The 23,515-nt window shown below is 41.9% G+C and overlaps 1 protein-coding gene across 2 annotated transcripts in view; it reads left to right on the forward strand.

Annotated features, from left to right (window-relative positions):
- Positions 1–23,515, forward strand: part of LOC138950262 (uncharacterized) — a 323,654-nt gene that overhangs the window by 157,375 nt on the left and 142,764 nt on the right. The gene's annotated exons all lie outside the window — the stretch shown is intronic.

The following is a 23,515-nucleotide window of genomic DNA, read 5'->3' on the forward strand; positions in this document are numbered from 1 at the left end:
GGAGTTGTGCCCCTTAGGGCTAAAGCTAGCCGATCCATTTGATAACGTCACGCCGAGTAAGAAGAATGAATTGGACCTATAGCATCAGTGTTTCATATTGATCATATCTGTCCATATAGCATCAGTGTTTCATATTGATCATATCTGTCCATATGGCATCAGTGTTTCATATTGATCATATCTGTCCATATAGCATCCGTGTTTCATGTTGATCATTTCTGTCCATATAGCATCAGTGTTTCATATTGATCATATCTGTCCATATAGCATCAGTGTTTCATATTGATCATATCTGTCCCTATAGCATCAGTGTTTCATATTGATCATATCTGTCCATATAGCATCATTGTTTCATATTGATCATATCTGTCCATATAGCATCAGTGACAGTGTTTCATATTGATCATACCTGTCCATATAGCATCAATGTTTCATATTGATCATATCTGTCCATATAGCATTATTAACAGCTATTGTGTTTTCAGCGTAGCAATAGGGCCCGATATTTAGACGAGACAAGTATAATGCCGACGAGTCGAAGACGAGTCGCATTATACTTGTTCGAGTCTAAATATCGGACCCTATTGCTACGATGAAAACACAATAGCGTTTATATAGCTATTCTGACATTAGATTCTGTGTTAAAATCATGTTTTTGTCAGCAACAAGGACCAGAATGGTCCATGTCATTGATTGCAGACGACGGTTCCCTTTCTGCATGAAGCCACGGAAATAACCGAACATTGAAAAACCCACGGACATGTATTACGGAGAAAACTCAAGATAACCGGATGCTTAGCATTACGTCAATATCTTAGGAATCATATGACGTTATGACGTATCATGCTTGCCTACGTAGATTGTATGTTCGAAAGTCTGACTTATGTTGGGAATTCGCGTGGTGAAGACTGCGGTAAATCTGTAGATGATAAGAGAACAAGGATTGTCTCAGAAGAAACGACGAAATGTTTCAGACCGGTAACTTCATTTCAACATTGCACTACACAATGGACGTTCTATGTGACAGGAGAGTTTGCTGATTTTGTGTTAAACATTGGTGATTGGAGAGATCGTCTGCAAAAATCAGAGATAGGTCGCTTCAGATTGCAGCTTCTGGAAATTTGCAAGGTTTGCTGCCAGTTAAAGAACTGGATTTTACACGTAATGTATGTCATGTACAGTAAGCAACAACAAAAACACACACAAAGCAAATTGCATCGTCTGTCGACTAGCCACAGACACAAGCCCGGCGAGGTATGCGTGTACTTTATACACGTGAAAGAAACCGGAACCATGCGTCTTTGTTATTGCCGATATCGTTTGGATATCGGCAAAAATGGCCAACTTTCGTAGCGTTATGCTTTGATGATCGGAAAAGGGATGTGTGAGACCATCCAATCACAGCCCCCGAATCCCCCCACGTGTCCATCAGAATAGCTATATTGTTTCATATTGATCATATCTGTCCATATAGCATCAGTGTTTCATATTGATCATACCTGTCCATATAGCATCAATGTTTCATATTGATCATATCTGTCCATATAGCATCAGTGTTTCATTAAACATGTTCTGGCAATTTCCCAATTTTGATCATAACGCAAGAATGTGTGTATAGCCTGCAACGTGTATTATATAGTCCTGTGTATAGCCTGCAACGTGTATTATATAGTCCTGTGAATAGTTTTTCTGTATTTTTATGTTTATTAATTTACTTTTATGCTTATCCTTTGTAATTGTTTTACGTTTGTATATATATGTATATAAGATTAGAGTGGTCCCTCTCTGGGCGAGGGCTGGTTAAAAAGAAGCTCGTTTATATTGCTTATGCCACAACCCTCGTAAAAAAAAAATTTGATTTGATTTAATTTGATCTTTCTCTCTCTTTAACTCTCTAAATTCAAGTCTCTTTCTCTCTCTCACACACACTCTCTCGTTTTAAAAAGGAAACATGAGCTTAGAGTAAGAGACAGTAAAAACCAACCCCCCGCGGGTTAGGGGGAAGAATTTACCCCTCCCTGGTCCCCCCGCGGGTTAGGGGGAAGAATTTACCCGATGCTCCCCAGCATGTCGTAAGAGGCGACTAACGGATTCTGTTTCTCCTTTTACCCTTGTTAAGTGTTTCTTGTATAGAATATAGTCAATGTTTGTAAAGATTTTAGTCAAGCAGTATGTAAGAAATGTTAAGTCCTTTGTACTGGAAACTTGCATTCTCCCAGTAAGGTAATATATTGTACTACGTTGCAAGCCCCTGGAGCAATTTTTGTATTAGTGCTTTTGTGAACAAGAAACAATTAACAAGTGGCTCTATCCCATCCCCCCCCCCCTTTTCCCTTCGCGATATAACCTTCGTGGTTGAAAACGACGTTAAAAACCAAATAAAGAAAGAAAGAAAGTAAAAACCAAGAGAAAGAGAGAGACAGCGACAAAGATAGAGAAACAGACAGACTAGACAGACAGCGACGAAGATCTCCCCTCCCTCTCTCTGTCTCCCCCCTCTCTCTCTCCCTCTCTCTCTCTCTCTCTGTCTCCCCCCTCTCTCTCTCCCTCTCTCTCCCTCTCTCTGTCTCCCCCCTCTCTCTCTCCCTCCCTCTCTCTCTCTCTCTCTTTCTCGCTCTCTCTTTCTGTCTCTGTCTCTCTACAGGGCCTAACACTGACCCTCATGGTACACCTTACCGTATAGTATGCAGGCTGTATGGTATGGCGTACTGTATAGTATGCAGGCTGTATGGTATGGTGTACTGTATGGTATGCAGGCTGTATGGTATGGCGTACCGTATAGTATGCAGGCTGTATGGTATGGCGTACTGTATAGTATGCATGCTGTATGGTATGGCGTACTGTATAGTATGCAGGCTGTATGGTATGGCGTACTGTATAGTATGCATGCTGTATGGTATGGCGTACTGTATAGTATGCAGGCTGTATGGTATGGCGTACTGTATAGTATGCATGCTGTATGGTATGGCGTACTGTATAGTATGCAGGCTGTATGGTATGGCGTACTGTATAGTATGCATGCTGTATGGTATGGCGTACTGTATGGTATGCAGGCTGTATGGTATGGCGTACTGTATAGTATGCAGGCTGTATGGTATGGCGTACTGTATAGTATGCAGGCTGTATGGTATGGCGTACCGTATAGTATGCAGGCTGTATGGTATGGCGTACTGTATAGTATGCAGGCTGTATGGTATGGGGTACCACATGGGTCAGCTTTAGACCCTCTCCTCTTCTCAATATACGTACATGACCTTCCACTTCACGTTGAGAATGTGTGTGCTATGTTTTGCAGATGACACTACCATACATTCTATAAAAACCAATTTAAGTCGTTTATCAGAATAACCGCAAGAAAGTTAAAACCAATTGAGTGAATGGACTGAGCTGTATATTATGTCCCCTAACCCACAAAAAGCAAAACGCATGATAATAACAACTAGGCAAAATACAGAACATAGCCTCAACATTTCACGATCTGACGGTTAATGATACAATTGCTGAAAAAGTCGACCACCATAAAGCCGCTTTTGAGTGACCATTGACAACAACCTATCTTGGTCACATCACATCGAACAACAATCTAAATTCGTGTCCAAGAAAGTATATCTCTTAATTATCTAGAATCAAGCATTTTCAGAATTTGGAAGCCAGGCAGTTATTCTTCAATGCACATATTCAGTCTGTTACTGATTACGCGTCTACCTTATGGGACTCGGCATGTGATTATTGATTCAAACCACTTAGTAGATTACACACACGAGCGCTTAAAGTAGTGTTATTAAAGTAAACAACCCTTTCTGAGTTAGACTGCATTAACTTTGGCAGTCTTCCTCTAAAATAAAGGTTATGATAAAGGTTATGATAAAGGTTATGATAAAGGTTATGATAAAGGTTATGATAAAGGTTATGATAAAGGTTATGATAAAGGTTATGATAAAGGTTATGATAAAGGTTATGATAAAGGTTATGATAAAGGTTATGATAAAGGTTATGATAAAGGTTATGATAAAGGTTATGATAAAGGTTATGATAAAGGTTATGATAAAGGTTATGATAAAGGTTATGATAAAGGTTATGATAAAGGTTATGATAAAGGTTATGATAAAGGTTATGATAAAGGTTATGATAAAGGTTATGATAAAGGTTATGATAAAGGTTATGATAAAGGTTATGATAAAGGTTATGATAAAGGTTATGATAAAGGTTATGATAAAGGTTATGATAAAGGTTATGATAAAGGTTATGATAAAGGTTATGATAAAGGTTAAAGGTTATGATAAAGGTTATGATAAAGGTTATGATAAAGGTACGCGTGTGCATACACTTGATAATGGATGTGTACCTGTCCATACTTTTCAAATTGACGTTGAGAAACTGATTCACGTCAATTGATGAGATTTAACACTCCTCCTCCTCGGATTGACCTGTTTAAGTCTAGTTTAATTTATTCAGGTAGCAATCTCACAAACTCTCTTCCGACCTTCCTGCGGCAGACTACCAGTACAAATGTTTTTAAGAGCAAATATATCTTATCTCATGAAGTCAAAATAAACGTTATTTGTCGATTGAAGGGCCGTTAAAAGCAACAACCAATAAAATTAGCGGTGCTTTTCAACAATTTGTTACTCTTTTGTTTAATGATGTTTTGAATGCAGTGAATGTCTATAGGCACTGTGTTTTAAGCTTTGTTGCGTCGGTGCAGTCCAGTCTATAATACTTTATTCAAATCAATTGAACTCCCATTTGTCGTCATCTATTCACTGTATAGTATTATATACTTATAATATGTTCTTTCTTCAGTTTATCTATAAACATATGTAGGAGTTGTTTTCTTTTCTAGCTTATTCCTCCATTTTAGATTAGTCCCTCTTTAGGGCGAGGGTCAGATGTAAAAGCAGATCACTGCTTACGCTATTATACCCTCGTTAAATAAAGAATTGACATTGTCATTGTCATAGTCTCTCTCTTTATTTTGTGGAAGTGGCGGAGAAACCCAGAAAGTCTTCTTTTCCACATCCTTATTTCTCTGCACCCCGCATGTCGTATGAGGCGACTAACGGATTCTGTTTCTCCTTTTACCCTTGTTAAGTGGTTCTTGTATAGAATATAGTCAATGTTTGTAAAGATTTTAGTCAAGCAGTATGTAAGAAATGTTTAGTCCTTTGTACTGGAAACTTGCATTCTCCCAGTAAGGTCATATATTGTACTACGTTGCAAGCCCCTGGAGCAATTTTTTTATTAGTGCTTTTGTGAACAAGAAACACTTAACAAGTGGCTCTATCCCATCTCCCCCCCCCCTTTCCCCTATCCCATCCCCCCCCCCCTTTCCCTCGTCGCGATATAACCTTCGTGGTTGAAAACGACGTTAAACACCAAATAAATAAAGAAAGGAGAAACCCAGTTAAAACGAGGAATACTTGAATTCCAACAAGGCGGACCTTGCCGGAAAAAACACTTAAGCTGAACTGATGATATCTGACACTGCGTCACCCTCACACGACTTTCGCATCCCTTGGCTGTTTAACTTTGACCTGTTAAAGTGTACTGTGTTGTAGAGAGAGGGAGAGAGAGAGAGAGAGAGAGAGAGAGAGAGAGAGAGAGAGAGAGAGAGAGAGAGAGAGAGAGAGGGAGGGAGAGAGAGAGAGAGAGAGAGAGAGAGAGGGAGAGGGAGAGAGACTAAGAAAGAGAGAGAGAGAGAGACTAAGAAAGAGAGAGAGAGAGACTAAGAAAGAGAGAGAGAGAGACTAAGAAAGAGAGACAGAGAGAGAGACTAAGAGAGAGGGACTCAGACTCAGACTCAGACTCAGACTCAGAACTTTATTACACAAGGATAAAGGTTTTAGGCAAAGCCTATTCTTCCAACCTGTCCTTTATACAACACATAAAGACAGACGCACATTACAAATATAAATTCAATCATATAAAATACAGAAATACATTGTACAGAATGCAACACAATGTGCATTTAAGGAATTACATAAGGAGAACTCAAAAAATTACAAAATTACATTGACATAGTTATACCTTTCATTTGGGAATAAGTTGCTCCGATCAGCTACACATCCGTTAATATTAGTACAAAATGTTTAACAAAATAACAATCGAATGATGTGTGAACGTGACTGTCTCTTAAACATTTTCACTGAAGTTGCATTTCGTATCTGTTGGGGTAAGGAGTTCCAGAGAAACGCTCCCGAGAGACTAAGAGAGAGAGACAGATATAGAGAGACAGAGAGAGAGAGACTAAGAGAGAGAGACAGAGATAGAGAGACAGAGAGAGAGAGAGAGAGAGACAGAGAGAGACAGAGAGAGAGAGAGACAGACAGTCAGATAGACAGACAGTCAGATAGACGGATAGACAGATTGACGGATAGACAGATAGACAGACAGACAGACAGAGCAACTGACACACAGACAGAGAGATACGGACAGACAGACAGAGAGACAGACAGTCTCTTGGAGAAAAACAGGCAGACAGACACTGTTCCGCCGCTTTGGTAATTATGGGTGTAGCAGAACCCGCGCCGTCGGCAGAGGGATAGTTACAATCACTACTACTCTTTAAAAGTATGGGTTTGTGTGAACCCGCGCCATCGGTAGTGTTTATGTAAAGTTTCATAACCAATTAATTTTAATGTTTTGTCATGTACACACTAAAAATTTGCAGACAGAGAGCAAATTAGGTGTGTGAGAGATACTTAAAATTTCAAAACGATACCTTTAATGGTTCCAGAGTTACAATGATTTTAGTGTGTCTCTGGGTACAGGTGAACCCAGGAAGCACGGCAAAGGTTAAATCAAGTTTAGCTTATTCTGCCAGCGTTTTGTGGAATTCTCTCCCGGAATCAGTTCGAGTCCCAACGAGTCTTAATAATACTTTCAAAAAACACCTCTCATTACATTTATTGTCAAATGACGAAAAGTCACAGTGATGAAAGACTTGGTTCAGATTATTTTCATATTGATCATATCTGTCCATATAGCATCAGTGTTTCATATTGATCATATCTGTCTAAAGAGCATCAGTGTTTCATATTGATCATATCTGTCCATATAGCATCAGTGTTTCATATTGATCATATCTGTCCATATAGCATCAGTGTTTCATATTGATCATACCTGTCCATATAACATCAGTGTTTCATATTGATCATATCTGTCCATATAGCATCAGTGTTTCATATTGATCATATCTGTCCATATAGCATCAGTGTTTCATATTGATCATATCTGTCCATATAGCATCAGTGTTTCATATTGATCATATCTGTCCATATGGCATCAGTGTTTCATATTGATCATATATGTCCATATAGCATCAGTGTTTCATATTGATCATACCTGTCCATATAGCATCAGTGTTTCATATTGATCATATCTGTCCATATAGCATCAGTGTTTCATATTGATCATATCTGTCCATATAGCATCAGTGTTTCATATTGATCATATCTGTCCATATAGCATCAGTGTTTTATATTGATCATATCTGTCCATATAGCATCAGTGTTTCATATTGATCATATCTTTCCATATAACATCAGTGTTTCATATTGATCATATCTGTCCATATAGCATCAGTGTTTCATATTGATCATATCTGTCCATATAGCATCAGTGTTTCATATTGATCATATCTGTCCATATAGCATCAGTGTTTCATATTGATCATATTCTGTCCATATAACATCAGTGTTTCATATTGATCATATCTGTCCATATAGCATCAGTGTTTCATATTGATCATATCTGTCCATATAGCATCAGTGTTTCATATTGATCATATCTGTCCATATAGCATCAGTGTTTCATATTGATCATATCTGTCCATAAAGCATCAGTGTTTCATATTAATCATATCTGTCCATTATAGCATCATTGTTTCATACTGATCATATTTGTCCATATAGCATCAGTGTTTCTTATTGATCATATCTGTCCATATAGCAAAAGTGTTTCATATTGATCATATCTGTTCATATAGCATCAGTGTTTCATATTGATCATATCTGTCCATATAGCATCAGTGTTTCATGTTGATCATATCTGTCCATATAGCATCAGTGTTTCATATTGATCATATCTGTCCATAAAGCATCAGTGTTTCATATTAATCATATCTGTCCATTATAGCATCATTGTTTCATTAAACATGTTACTGGCAATTTCCCAATTTTGATCATAACGCAAGAATGTGTGTATAGCCTGCAACGTGTACATAGTCCTGTGAATAGTTTGTCTGTATTTTTATGTTTTATTAATTTACTTTTATGCTTATCCTTTGTAATTGTTTTGCGTTTGTATATATATGTATATAAGATTAGAGTGGTCCCTTTCTGGGCGAGGGCTGGTTAAAAAGAAGCTCGTTTATATTGCTTATGCCACAACCCTCGTAAAAAAAATTTGATTTGATTTGATTTGATCTTTCTCTCTCTTTCACTCTCTAAATTCAAGTCTCTTTCTCTCTCTCACACACACTCTCTCGTTTTAAAAAGGAAACATGAGCTTAGAGTAAGAGACAGTAAAAACCAACCCCCGCGGGTTAGGGGGAAGAATTTACCCCTCCCTGGTCCCCCCGCGGGTTAGGGGGAAGAATTTACCCGATGCTCACCAGCATGTCGTAAGAGGCGACTAACGGATTCTGTTTCTCCTTTTACCCTTGTTAAGTGTTTCTTGTATAGAATATAGTCAATGTTTGTAAAGATTTTAGTCAAGCAGTATGTAAGAAATGTTAAGTCCTTTGTACTGGAAACTTGCATTCTCCCAGTAAGGTAATATATTGTACTACGTTGCAAGCTAGCCCCTGGAGCAATTTGTGTATTGGTGCTTTTGTGAACAAGAAACAATTAACAAGTGGCTCTATCCCATCTCCCCCCCCCCCCTTTCCCCGTCGCGATATAACCTTCGTGGTTGAAAACGACGTTAAAAACCAAATAAAGAAAGAAAGAAAGTAAAAACCAAGAGAAAGAGAGAGACAGCGACAAAGATAGAGAAACAGACAGACAGACAGCGACGAAGATCTCCCCTCCCTCTCTCTGTCTCCCCCCTCTCTCTCTCCCTCTCTCTCTCTCTCTCTCTGTCTCCCCCCTCTCTCTCTCCCTCTCTCTCCCTCTCTCTGTCTCCCCCCTCTCTCTCTCTCCCTCCCTCTCTCTCTCTCTCTCTCTTTCTCTCTCTCTCTCTTTCTGTCTCTGTCTCTCTACAGGGCCTAACACTGACCCTCATGGTACACCTTACCGTATAGTATGCAGGCTGTATGGTATGGCGTACTGTATAGTATGCAGGCTGTATGGTATGGCGTACTGTATGGTATGGCGTACTGTATAGTATGCAGGCTGTATGGTATGGTGTACTGTATAGTATGCAGGCTGTATGGTATGGTGTACTGTATAGTATGCATGCTGTATGGTATGGCGTACCGTATAGTATGCAGGCTGTATGGTATGGCGTACTGTATAGTATGCATGCTGTATGGTATGGCGTACCGTATAGTATGCAGGCTGTATGGTATGGCGTACTGTATAGTATGCATGCTGTATGGTATGGCGTACCGTATAGTATGCAGGCTGTATGGTATGGCGTACTGTATAGTATGCAGGCTGTATGGTATGGCGTACTGTATAGTATGCAGACTGTATGATATGGCGTACTGTATAGTATGCAGGCTGTATGGTATGGCGTACTGTATAGTATGCATGCTGTATGGTATGGCGTACTGTATAGTATGCAGGCTGTATGGTATGGCGTACTGTATAGTATGCATGCTGTATGGTATGGCGTACCGTATAGTATGCAGGCTGTATGGTATGGCGTACCACATGGGTCAGCTTTAGGCCCTCTCCTCTTCTCAATATACATAAATGACCTTCCACTTCACATTGAGAATGTGTGTGATTTGTTTTGCAGATGACACTACCATACATTCTATAAAAACCAATTTAAGTCGTTTATCAGAATCACCGCAAGAAAGTTAAAACCAATTGAGTGAATGGACTGAGCTGTATATTATGTCCCCTAACCCACAAAATGCAAAACGCATGATAATAACAACTAGGCAAAATACAGAACATAGCCTCAACATTTCACGATCTGACGGTTAATGATACAATTGCTGAAAAAGTCGACCACCATAAAGCCGCTTTTGAGTGACCATTGACAACAACCTATCTTGGTCACATCACATCGAACAACAATCTAAATTCGTGTCCAAGAAAGTATATCTCTTAATTATCTAGAATCAAGCATTTTCAGAATTTGGAAGCCAGGAAGTTATTCTTCAATGCACATATTCAGTCTGTTACTGATTACGCGTCTACCTTATGGGACTCGGCATGTGATTATTGATTCAAACCACTTAGTAGATTACACACACGAGCGCTTAAAGTAGTGTTATTAAAGTAAACAACCCTTTCTGAGTTAGACTACATAAACTTGGGTATTCTTCCTCTAAAATAAAGGTTATGATAAAGGTTATGATAAAGGTTATGATAAAGGTTATGATAAAGGTTATGATAAAGGTTATGATAAAGGTTATGATAAAGGTTATGATAAAGGTTATGATAAAGGTTATGATAAAGGTTATGATAAAGGTTATGATAAAGGTTATGATAAAGGTTATGATAAAGGTACCCGTATGCATAAACTTGATAATGGATGTGTACCTGTCCATACTTTTCAAATTGACGTTGAGAAACTGATTCACGTCAATTGATGAGATTTAACACTCCTCTTCCTAGGATTGACCCATTCAAGCTAGTTTAGTTTATTCAGGTAGCAATCTCACAAACTCTCTTCCGACCTTCCTGCGGCAGACTACCAGTACAAATGTTTTTAAGAGCAGATATACATCTTATCTCATGAAGTCAAAATAAACGTTATTTTTTGGTTGAAGGGGCATTACAACCAACAACCAATAAAATTAGCGGTGCTTTTCAACAATTTGTTACTCTTTTGTTTAATGATGTTTTGAATGCAGTGAATGTCTATAGGCACTGTGTTTTAAGCTTTGTTGCGTCGGTGCAGTCCAGTCTATAATACTTTACACAGGTCAAATTAACTCCCATTTGTCGTCATCTATTCACTGTATAGTATTATATACTTATAATGTGTTCTTTCTTCAGTTTATCTATAAACATATGTAGGAGTTGTTTTCTTTTCTAGCTTATTCCTCCATTTTAGATTAGTCCCTCTTTAGGGCGAGGGTCAGATGTAAAAGCAGATCACTGCTTACGCTATTATACCCTCGTTAAATAAAGAATTGACATTGTCATTGTCATAGTCTCTCTCTTTATTTTGTGGAAGTGGCGGAGAAACCCAGTTAAAACGAGGAATACTTGAATTCCAACAAGGCGGACCTTGCCGGAAAAAACACTTAAGCTGAACTGATGATATCTGACACTGCGTCACCCTAACACGACTTTCGCATCCCTTGGCTGTTTAACTTTGACCTGTTAAAGTGCACTGTGTTGTAGAGAGACAGAGAGAAAGAGAGAGAGAGAGAGAGAGAGAGAGAGAGAGAGAGAGAGAGAGAGAGAGAGAGAGAGTGTTCTTGTGTGTGATGGACCGTTTATATATAGCATGTGTTGTGTTGTGTAGAGCCAGCGAGTGTTGATCGAACGATAGAGGGCGCTGAGCACAATGCGAGTCATGCTGACCAAAAACCTTCCTGGTAAGCGTTGCTATTTAGGCATGCATTATGTGTAGTCAGCCATTGTTGCCGAACGAACGATGGAGAACTGCTATCACAATCTGCTCCACGCTAAGCAAGAAGTGTCCCGTTGTGTGTACTGACATTGAACAAGCGCAGTGAGATCAGACAGGGTCTGACCAGAGGTACCACACATTGCAGGTCGTTGTGTGTACTGACATTGAACAGACGCAGTGAGATCAGACAGGGTCTGACGAGAGGTACCACACATTGCAGGTCGTTGTGTGTACTGACATTGAACAGACGCAGTCAGATCAGGCAGGGTCTGACGAGAGGTACCACACATTGCAGGTCGTTGTGTGTACTGACATTGAACAGACGCAGTGAGATCAGGCAGGATCTGACCAGAGGTACCACACATTGCAGGTCGTTGTGTGTACTGACATTGAACAGACGCAGTGAGATCAGACAGGGTCTGACGAGAGGTACCACACATTGCAGGTCGTTGTGTGTACTGACATTGAACAGACGCAGTGAGATCAGACAGGGTCTGACGAGAGGTACCACACATTACAGGTCGTTGTGTGTACTGACATTGAACAGACGCAGTGAGATCAGGCAGGGTCTGACGAGAGGTACCACACATTGCAGGTCGTTGTGTGTACTGACATTGAACAGACGCAGTGAGATCAGGCAGGGTCTGACGAGAGGTACCACACATTGCAGGTCGTTGTGTGTACTGACATTGAACAGACGCAGTGAGATCAGGCAGGGTCTGACGAGAGGTACCACACATTGCAGGTCGTTGTGTGTACTGACATTGAACAGACGCAGTGAGATCAGACAGGGTCTGACGAGAGGTACCACACATTGCAGGTCGTTGTGTGTACTGACATTGAACAGACGCAGTGAGATCAGACAGGGTCTGACGAGAGGTACCACACATTGCAGATCGTTTTGGTGTTGCACACAACGTTCCAAGTTACATTTCTGGACTGTGAATTGTGCAAGCGACCACGTCTAGCCGTGAGACTGGGAGATTGTTGCTGTGGTCATCGAAACAGAGATCACGCCTAGCTGTGAGACGGGGAGATTGTTACTGTGGTCATCGTTACAGAGACAACGTCTAGCCGTGAGACGGGGAGATTGTTGCTGTGGTCATCGAGACAGAGAGAGAGAGAGAGAGAGAGACCACGCCTAGCTGTGAGACGAGGAGATTGTTGCTGTGGTCACGTCTTCGTTACAGAGACAACGTCTAGCTATGAGACGTGGGGACTGTTGCTGTGGTCAGAGAGTGAGAGACCACGCCTAGCTGTGAGACATGGGGATTGTTGCTGTGGTCATCGTTACACAGACAACGTCTAGCTATGAGACGTGGGGATTGTTGCTGTGGTCATCGTTACAGAGACAACGTCTAGCTATGAGACGTGGGGATTGTTGCTGTGGTCAGAGAGTGAGAGACCACGCCTAGCTGTGAGACGAGGAGATTGTTGCTGTGGTCATCGAGACAGAGACAACGTCTAGCTATGAGACGTGGGGATTGTTGCTGTGGTCATCGAGACAGAGACAACGTCTAGCTATGAGACGTGGGGACTGTTGCTGTGGTCAGAGAGTGAGAGACAACGTCTAGCCGTGAGACGGAGAGATTGTTGCTGTGGTCATCGAGGCAGAGGTGAGCTTTTTTTTCCCTGCGCTCAGAGTCACTTAGTATTCCACATTGAAACAACACGTTTGCTCCCCCCCACCCCCTCTCTCTCCCCCTCTATCTATCACCCTTCTCTCTGTCTCCCTCTCCCCCCCTTTTCTCTCCCCCTCTATCTATCACCCTTCTCTCTGTCTCCCTCTCCTCCCCCCCCCCTTTTCTCTCCCCCTCTATCTATCACCCTTCTCTCTGCCTCCCGCTTCCCCCCCCCCCCCTTTCTATCAGTCTCTCTCCTCTCTTACTATTATCTCGCTCTCTCACTCTCTCTCTATCTCTCTCTCTTTCTCTATCTCTCTCTGGCTCTCTCTCTCCCATTTTGTTTCTCACTATCTCTCGCTCAATGCGAGTGTAAAGAGGTAATTTTATTCTAATTTTGCTTCTTTAGTTCTTATAGTTTTAGTATAATTTGATCATGTTTTTTGTTTGTTTGTTTGTTTGTCTCAGGGAAAGATTGCTTGAAAAGGCCCAGCTTTGCAAAAAAAGTTCTGTTCAGTTCAGCTATCCATTTCTCTCTCTCTCTCTCTCTCTCTATCTCTCTCTCTCTCTCTCTCTCTCTCTCTCTCTCTTTCTCTCTCTCCCTCTCTCTCTCTCTTTCTCTCTCTCTCTCTTTCTCTCTCTCTCTCTTTCTATAATTTCTCTCTCTTTTCTCCCTCACTCTTAGTTTCTTGCTCTATCTGTCTCTCTGTCTGTCTGTCTCTCTCTTTCTCTCTCTTTCTCTCTCTCTCTTTCTCTCTCTCTCTCTTTCTATCATTTCTCTCTCTTTTCTCCCTCACTCTCAGTCTCTTGCTCTCTCTCTCTCTCTCTCTCTCTCTCTCTCTCTCTCTCTCTCTCTCTTTCTCTCTCTATCTCTTTCTGTAATTTCTCTCTCTCTCTTTTCTTGCTTTGTCTCTCTCTCTCTCTCTCTGTCTGTCTTTCTTCACATTACCCGAAAAAGCGATTCACAGACTATGTAGTTGTTAGGAAACGCTACCGTTGCTGAGCTTTGGTTCGGTTTTGTGTGTTGCATGTAGTTGACTTGTTTGTACTTTGTGGGAAAGTACCGATATTATATTTTGTAAACACAATATTTATGCTTGGGCGAGAATGCAGGTGAACTTTCTAGTCCTGTCAAAACAAGTTGTTTACCAGCTGTTTTTAGTCGTGAGTTCGTGGCGTTCGTTCGGATTAAGTGCGTCGGCGCTTTTGATGTACGTCATAAGAGAATGTCGCTAGTTTAGTCCATGCACGGCTCGTATAATGTAGTTGTATCATGTTCGGTCTGGAATATTCTCGAGATTGAGTATTTACTATATATGCCAGCGCGATTTGAATGTTAAAAAAAGCTTCTATTTGAGTTCTGCTACGTTGTGCAGTTGTATGTATTGAATGCTGAATAAATCCTCGAACTCAATTTGACGAGTTGTTTTCTGCTGCTGCGAAGACGGGCGACGTAGAATAAAAGAACACAACTATACGACGTTTGAGAACTTGTGGCAATCTCAAGTGTCGTGTAACAATTGGGGGCCAAGCCGAGGATCTACGTTTAACGCCAAGGGTTTTCCAGCAACAAGGACCAGTGTCAAGACAGTCACAGGAGGTAGCCATCAATCGGGTGTATCCTGAGGGATCAGTATTGAGACTACGGAACCGTGGATTCGGTGTGACTGGTGAAGAGTTTGGTAATCGCCGCAGCTCGGTACGGTGAGCGACGCCGGAGTGTATCGGGATTACAGAGGTTAGCTGCCGTTTGGACGAGACGGACTTCGTCGCGGAGCTAGTGCATTAATACTACGAAATACGACTGGGGTACGTCGTGTACGTATCGTGAGCAGAGTGCGCCGTCACGTTAGACGAGGAGGGTGGCAGCCTGCGTCTACGAAGGTGAACAGCGACGAGAGAAGCATCGGAGGTGCAGTAGAGACTGTGTTCTTTTAGAAGACTACATTCGTCTACGTTCGTGGCTGTGAAATAATACAGACGAACGCACCGGAAAAGACCAGAATGGCTGAGTTCTGGGCAAAAGGAGTTGAACTGGGACTGAAAGGCAAGCAGCTGACGGAGTTCGTCGAGTCCCAGACACGACTGCAAGCGCAGCGTGAAGAAAGACAAGCGCAGCGTGAAGAAAGACAAGCGCAGCGTGAGCGTGAAGAAAGACAAGCGCAGCGTGAGCGAGAAGAAAAAGAAAGACAAGCGCAGCGTGAGCGTGAAGAAAGACAAGCGCAGCGTGAGCGTGAAGAAAGAGAAGCACAGCGTGAAGAAAGGCAAATGGAGCTGAAACGCTTAGAGCTCCAGATAGAAATAGAGACCAATCGCTTAGAGCTTCAGACAGAAATGGTGCGTGTTCAAAATGAGCACGCGGCACCACGCCAAAGAGATAACCAGCAGCAAATGCTACACAGGGCACCGAAACTTCCAGCATTCGCTGACGGGAAGGACCAGATCGACTGCTACCTTGCAAGATTCGAGAGGTTCGCTGAGAGTGCTAGATGGCAGCGCGACGACTGGGCGATTCAACTCAGCGCACATTTGACTGGGGCAGCACTTGAGGTCTACACTAGACTCTCAAACGATGACGCCAGAGACTATGATGTACTGAAGGAAGCTCTGTTGCGTTGCTACAACTTCACTGAAAGGGGCTACCGTCAACGCTTCCGCGAATGCCAGCCATTGTCTGGAGAGACACCGAGCCAGTTTGTGGAGCGCCTGTCGTCATACCTGCAGAAGTGGGTGAAGTTATCAGGTGAAGAGCAGTCATACGAGAGTCTGCGGGACTTGATCGTGAAGGAGCAGTTCCTTAATGCCTGCCCGAAGGACCTGGCGACCCGCTTGGAAGAGCAAAAACTGCGGGGTTTGAAGGACATTACTGATGCTGCTGAGCGTTATCTCATTGCTCATGGAAGGACCCTGGGGACGTCAAAGTCATCGAAACCTTTCCAGAAGAGCGGGAACCAGGGAAACCAACCTGCCAAGGGACAAACTGAGTCCGCACCATCATCCAATGAAGGGCAGAACATAACGTGTTTCCATTGCAATGCCAAGGGTCACCGAGTCGCCAACTGTCCCCAAAAGAAAAATAACGGACATGTCAATGACAAAGCGCAAGAACATCGACGGAGATATTACGACAACAAGAGGCAAACGAGTGGCTCGAACCAACAAGTATGTGCGAGCAGCGTCATATTCCCAAGGGCTGCCGAGCAAGTGGATACACCATCGGACGTGGAAGAATGTATATCTGATGGCCAGCTTCTACTCGCCAATGGCAGGTCAATCTCTGTCGTCGCCAGCGCAGCTGTGTCAGTGTCGAACATGCCCGTGTCGAAGGGATTTGTTGAGAAGCAGGAAGTGACTGTTCTCAGAGATTCGGGCTGCAATGGAGTCATTGTCAAAGAGGATCTGGTGCCAACAGAGAAGTTCACTGGTGACTTCAAGTGGACGCTCATGGCTGACAGCAAATGCGTGAAGGCACCAGTGGTAAAAATCCAGATCGATACTCCATACTTCACCGGAGAAGTTGAGGCCGTCTGCCTGAAGAAGCCCTTGTACGATCTATTAATTGGGAACATTGGGGGTGCGAGACGTCCTGATGACCCTGATTTCGAATGGAGAATGGGCTCAGCTCAGCCTGCTGCTGAGGAGGAAGACCCACTGCCATTCGCGAATGAAGATATCAGCGAACTGTTACGAGATGACAGAGCAACTGTGCATCGCCGCGACCAGCCGCAGGTTGTAAGCGCTGTGACGACCAGAGCCCAGGCGAAGAAGGACAAAACAACTACGCCACTCAGGGTCACCAACAGTTCTGCAACTGCTGTCGTGGACAGGGATCGGCTGATTCAGCTACAGGAAGCTGATTTGACCTTGACAAAGTACAGGAGTCGTCCTGTCAAGGAGATGACTAAGGGCGAAGGCACTGTGCACTTTGAAGTAAAGGCCAAGATCCTGTACAGAGTGTTCCAGCACCCGAGAGTCAACGGTGGGAAGCCATTACGTCAAGTTCTGGTGCCTCAACCACTTAGGCGCCAGGTGATGGAGGTGGCCCACGACTCTATTATGGGAGGTCACCTGGGTGTCAAGAAGACATCGGACAGAATCCAGGCTGCGTTTTACTGGCCAGGACTGCATGCAGATGTGACTCGATTCTGCCGATCGTGCGATATTTGCCAGAAAACCATACCTCGAGGAAGGGTCCCGAAAGTGCCGTTGCAGAAGATGCCTTTGATCGACCGACCTTTCAAGAGGGTGGCCATTGACCTCATCGGCGAGATAAAACCGCCAAGTGAAGCGGGTCATCGTTGGGTACTGACCCTGGTAGACTATGCAACCAGGTACCCAGAAGCCGTGCCTCTGAAGAAAATTGACACCGAGACTGTTGCCGAGGCACTTGTGGACATTTTCAGCAGAATTGGGGTTCCTGAAGAGATCCTCACAGACCTGGGGACACAGTTTGTCTCTGAATGCATGGAAGAGGTCAACAGGCTGCTGAGCATTCGTCACTTGACTACGACACCCTATCACCCGATGTGCAATGGGCTGGTCGAAAAATTCAATGCGACGCTGAAGTCCACGCTGAAGAAACTATGCAGTGAGCAGCCAAGGCAGTGGCATCGCTACATCAATGCCTTGCTGTTTGCATACAGGGAGGTGCCACAAGAGTCTACTGGATTCTCCCCGTTCGAGCTGATGTACGGGCGGACCGTGAGAGGCCCGATGCAAATACTAAAGGAATTGTGGACGAAAGATGTGGACACACCTGAAGTGAAGAACAGTTACCAGTACGTGTTCGAGTTGCGAGAGAAACTGGAGGAGACTCTCGAGATTGCGAGAGAAAACTTGAGAAAGTCTCAGGATAGCGGAAAGCACTACTACGACCGCAAAGCCGTAAACAGGAAGTTTACACCAGGTAACAAAGTGCTGATACTGCTTCCCACTGATCACAACAACTACTGATGCAGTGGAAAGGCCCGTACGAGGTTGAGGCCGTGGTAGGGATCAACGACTACAAGGTGAATGTCGGCAAGAAGTCCAAGATCTACCACGCTAACCTCCTGAAACTGTATGTGGAGAGACCTCCGGAAGCAGTACAGGTCGCAGCAAGTGGGGAAGAACCAGCCGAACTAGACGAGTTCGATGGTGAGGAACTACTGGAGTTGGGAGACCTCCACAAGAAAGAGGGAGTGGATGACGTCAAGTTAGGACCTGACCTGACAGAAGACCAGCAGAAGGAGCTGCATGATTTTATGGGCGACTTCACCCATAGGTTCTCTGATGTTCCAGGCTCTACGTCCTTGGTCTAACATGAAGTCCACCTCACATCTGACGTTCCTGTTCGCTCAAAACCATACCCTATCCCGTTTCAGGCTCGGGAATCCTTGAAGAAGGACATCGACAACATGTTGAAGATGGGGGTCATCCGTGAGTCATCATCCCCTTACTCATCTCCCGTTGTTGTTGTCAAGAAGAAGGACGGTACAAACAGGGTATGCATTGACTTTAGGAAAGTCAATAAGATCACCGTGTTTGACCCTGAACCAATGCCGACGGCAACTGATCTATTCCGACAGTTAACCGGCAGTAAGATCTTCTCAAAAATCGATCTCAGCAAGGGATATTGGCAAATTCCTGTGCGCGAAGAGGACATACCAAAGACCGCCTTTGCAACTCCAGACGGAACGTATGAGTGCCTGCGGATGCCTTTTGGCATGGTGAACAGTGGTGCTACCCTTACGAGGGGAATGCGAAAAATGCTCAAAGGAATGAAGAATGTTGTGTACTACTGGGATGATCTGCTAGTCCACACGGAGACCTTTGCGGAGCATCTGGAGACTTTGAGGGAACTGTTTTCCCGCCTGACAAAAGCCAATCTGACCGTGAGACCCAGCAAGTGCATTTTGGGGACCGACAACGTTGACTTCATTGGTCATTCACTGAAAGAAGGTCAAAAGGGGCTTTTGTTGGAAAACGTCACCAAGATCCTCAATGCGCCACGTCCTGAAACCAAGAAGCAGGTGCGATCCTTCCTTGGATTGGCTGGGTACTACAGAGAGTTCATTCCAAACTTCGCCGCCATAACGGCGCCTTTGTCGGACATGACCCGAAAAGGATGCCCCAACCGAATACTCTGGGGATCAGCTCAGGAGAAGGCATACCAGACCGTGCGCGACCTGATGTCACGAGACCCGGTGCTACGCCTTCCTGATACTGCCAAAGAGTTCATCTTGCGTACAGACGCATCGGACGAAGGGATCGGCGCCATGCTGATGCAAGAGCATGGAGGTAAACCGTTTCCGGTCAGCTATGCCAGCAAGAAGCTGTCAGGAGCCGAGAAGAACTACTCGACCATGGAGAAAGAGTGTTTAGCCATCGTGTGGGGAATCAAGAAATTTGAACTCTACCTCCAAGGGGTGAAATTCGTGCTTCAGACTGATCACAAACCCCTCACCTACCTGAACTCTGCGAAGTTTGTGAATAATCGTATCATGAGGTGGGTGATGTACTTGCAGAACTTTGATATGCGAGTGGAATCGATCAAGGGTTCAGACAATGTTGGAGCAGATTTTCTCAGCCGAGTATGTGAGTAAAACTGTGTTCATTCTCCAACAGACTAATGTACATACCTGGATTTCAATCTGTTATGTATACATAGTATGTGTACAGGTAGCGTTTCAATGATTGAAAGAAATTAGGTAAATTTCTTCTGGTGTTGGGGGTAATGTTAGGAAACGCTACCGTTGCTGAGCTTTGGTTCGGTTTTGTGTGTTGCATGTAGTTGACTTGTTTGTACTTTGTGGGAAAGTACCGATATTATATTTTGTAAACACAATATTTATGCTTGGGCGAGAATGCAGGTGAACTTTCTAGTCCTGTCAAAACAAGTTGTTTACCAGCTGTTTTTAGTCGTGAGTTCGTGGCGTTCGTTCGGATTAAGTGCGTCGGCGCTTTTGATGTACGTCATAGAGAATGTCGCTAGTTTAGTCCATGCACGGCTCGTATAATGTAGTTGTATCATGTTCGGTCTGGAATATTCTCGAGATTGAGTATTTACTATATATGCCAGCGCGATTTGAATGTTAAAAAAAGCTTCTATTTGAGTTCTGCTACGTTGTGCAGTTGTATGTATTGAATGCTGAATAAATCCTCGAACTCAATTTGACGAGTTGTTTTCTGCTGCTGCGAAGACGGGCGACGTAGAATAAAAGAACACAACTATACGACGTTTGAGAACTTGTGGCTATCTCAAGTGTCGTGTAACAGTAGTTTTTAGCTGGTTTTTTTTATGCCACCCTCAAATGAGGCTCTGTCTTTCTCCACAGACTACTGAACAAAATAATGTTGTTAAAGACCGCTTACTGAACAAGATAATGTTGTTAAAGACCGCTTACTGAACAAAATAATGTTGTTAAAGACTGCTTACTGAACAAAATAATGTTGTGAAAGCCCGATTACTGAATAAAATAATGTTGTGAAAGACGGACTACTGAATAAAATAATGTTGTAAATGACCGCTTGCTAAATAAAATAATGTTGTGAAAGACGGACTACTGAATAAAATAATGTTGTAAATGACCGCTTGCTAAATAAAATAATCTAGTGAAAGACGCTTACTGAGTAAATAATATTGTGAAAGACCGCTTGTTAAATAAAATAATGTTGTGAAAGGCCTGTTACTTAAAAAAAAACAATGTTGTAAAAGACCGTTTACTGAATAGATTAATGTAGTGAAAGATGGCTTTCTGAATAAAATAATATTGTTGAAGTCCGCTTACGAAATAAAATAATATTGTGAAAAAAGCGCTTACTGAATACAAAAATTCAGTGAACAACCGCTTGCTGAATAAAATATTGTAGTGAAGGACCGCTTTCTGGTCAAATATATTTAATGAAAGACCGCTTGCTGAATAAAATAATGTTGTGAAAGACCGCTTGCTGAATAAAATAATGTAAAAGACCGCTTCCTGACTAAAATAATTAACATAAAAACCGCTTGCTTCATAAAATAATGTAGTGCAAGACCGTTTTCTGAATGCAAAAATGCAGTGAAAAAACCGCTTGCTGAATAAAGGAATCTAGTGAAAGATCGCTTACTAAGTAAGATAATGTTGGGAAAGACAGCTTACTGAATCAAATAATCTATCGAAATACCGCTTGCTAAATAAAATAATTAATTGAAAAACCTCTTGCTTAATAAAATAATGTAAAGCAAGACCGCTTTCTAAATACAAAAATGCAGCGAAAAACCGCTTACTAATTAGGATAATGTTGAGAAAGTCCGCTTACTGAATAAAAAAATTAAGTGAAAGACCGCTTCCTGAAATAAATAATCTATTGAAAGACCGCTTACTGAATAAAATAAGGTAGTGAAAGATCGCTTACTAAATGTAATAATGTTGTGAAAGACCGCTTACTGAATACATAACATTTTAATGCAGTCAAAAAAAGCTTGCTGAATCAAAGAATCTAGTGAAGGACCGCTTACTAAATCAGATGATGTAGTGAAAGACCGCGTTCTGGTTAAATAATGTAGTGAAAGACCACTTGCTTACTTAAATAATGTAGTGAAAGACCGCTTGCTTACTTAAATAATCTAGTGAAAGACCGCTTGCTTACTTAAATAATGTAGTGAAAGACCGATTGCTGAATAAAATAATCTAGTGAAAGATCCCTTGCAGAATGAAATAATGTTGTCAAAGACCGTTTGCTGAAAAAATTAATTCAATAAAAGACCGCTCCTGAATAAAATAATCTAGAGAAAGACCGCTTGTTGAATAAAATAATCTAGTGAAGGACCGCTTAGGCCTAAAAAAAAAATAGGTGTGGTTACGGTAACCCGACCTACCCTATTTTTGGGGGCCGACCCTATAACTTTTTATTACATTTGTCACAAAAATACCAAAAAAACCAAGTAAACGAGTGCAGAAAACGCAATGAAAGCGAAAGCGCCCGAGTCGCACACTTATTTCCCTGTCAAGTAGGTTTAATTTGTACACATTAGGAAAAAAAAGTTTAAAAAAAGAAGTGATTGCCTACCTTCCTACCCTATTTTTGGGGGGCTATGTTACCGTAACCACACCTATTATTTTTGTTGGCCTTACTAAATCAGATAATGTAGTGAAAAATCGCTTTCTGGTTAAATACTCTAGTGAAAGACCGCTTGTTTACTTAAATAATCTAGTGAAAGACCGCTTGCTTACATAAATAATGTAGTGAAAGACCGATTGCTGAATACAAAATGTTGTGACAGACCACTTATTGAATAAAATAATCGAGTGAAAGATCGCTTGCAGAATGAAATAATGTTGTCAAAGACCGTTTGCTGAATAAAATAATTTAATAAAAGACAGCTCCTGAATAAAATAATCTAGAGAAAGACCGCTTGTTGAATTAATAATCTAGTGAAAGACCGCTTGTTGAATACAATATTGCTGTTTGCTTGTTTCATTAGGTACTGTTGTGAAAGACCGCTTACTGAATAAAGTAATCAAGTGAAAGACCGCATATTAAATAAGATAATGTTGTGAATGAAGTGAAAGACTGCTTGCTGAATAAAATAATGTTGTGAATGACCCCTTGCTAAATAAAATAATGAAGTGAAAGACCGCTTACTGAATAAAATAATCTAGTGAAAGCCAGCTTATTTAATCAAATATTGATGGGAATGATCGCTTGCTGAATAAAATAATGTTTGGAAAGCCTGCTTGCTGAATAAAATAATGTTATGAAATACCACTTTTTGAATAAAATAATCTAGCTTGTTGAATAAAAAAATGTTTGTAGAACACCGCATGCTGAACAAAATAATGTTGTTAAAGACCACTTGCTGAATAACATAATGTTGTAAAAGACCGTTTACAAAATTATTTAGTGAAAGACCGCTTGCTGAATAAAATGTTGTGAAAGAGCACTTACTGAATTTGTTAATCTAGTGAAAGACCGCTTACTGAATACAAAAATGTAGTGAAAGACCGCTTATTGAATAAAATCATGTTGTAAAAGACCGCTTACGAAATAAAACGATTTAGTGACAGACCGTTTGCTGAATAGAATGTTGCGAAAGACCACTTACTGAATTAAATAATGTTGTGAAAGACCGCTTTCTGAATAAAATAATGTTGTAAAAGACCACTTGTTTAATAAAATAATGAAGTGGAAGACCGCTTTCTGATTAAAATAATCTTTTGAAAGACTTT

This window comes from Littorina saxatilis, linkage group LG16 (genome assembly GCF_037325665.1).
Source record: "Littorina saxatilis isolate snail1 linkage group LG16, US_GU_Lsax_2.0, whole genome shotgun sequence".
Classification (NCBI taxonomy): domain Eukaryota; kingdom Metazoa; phylum Mollusca; class Gastropoda; order Littorinimorpha; family Littorinidae; genus Littorina; species Littorina saxatilis.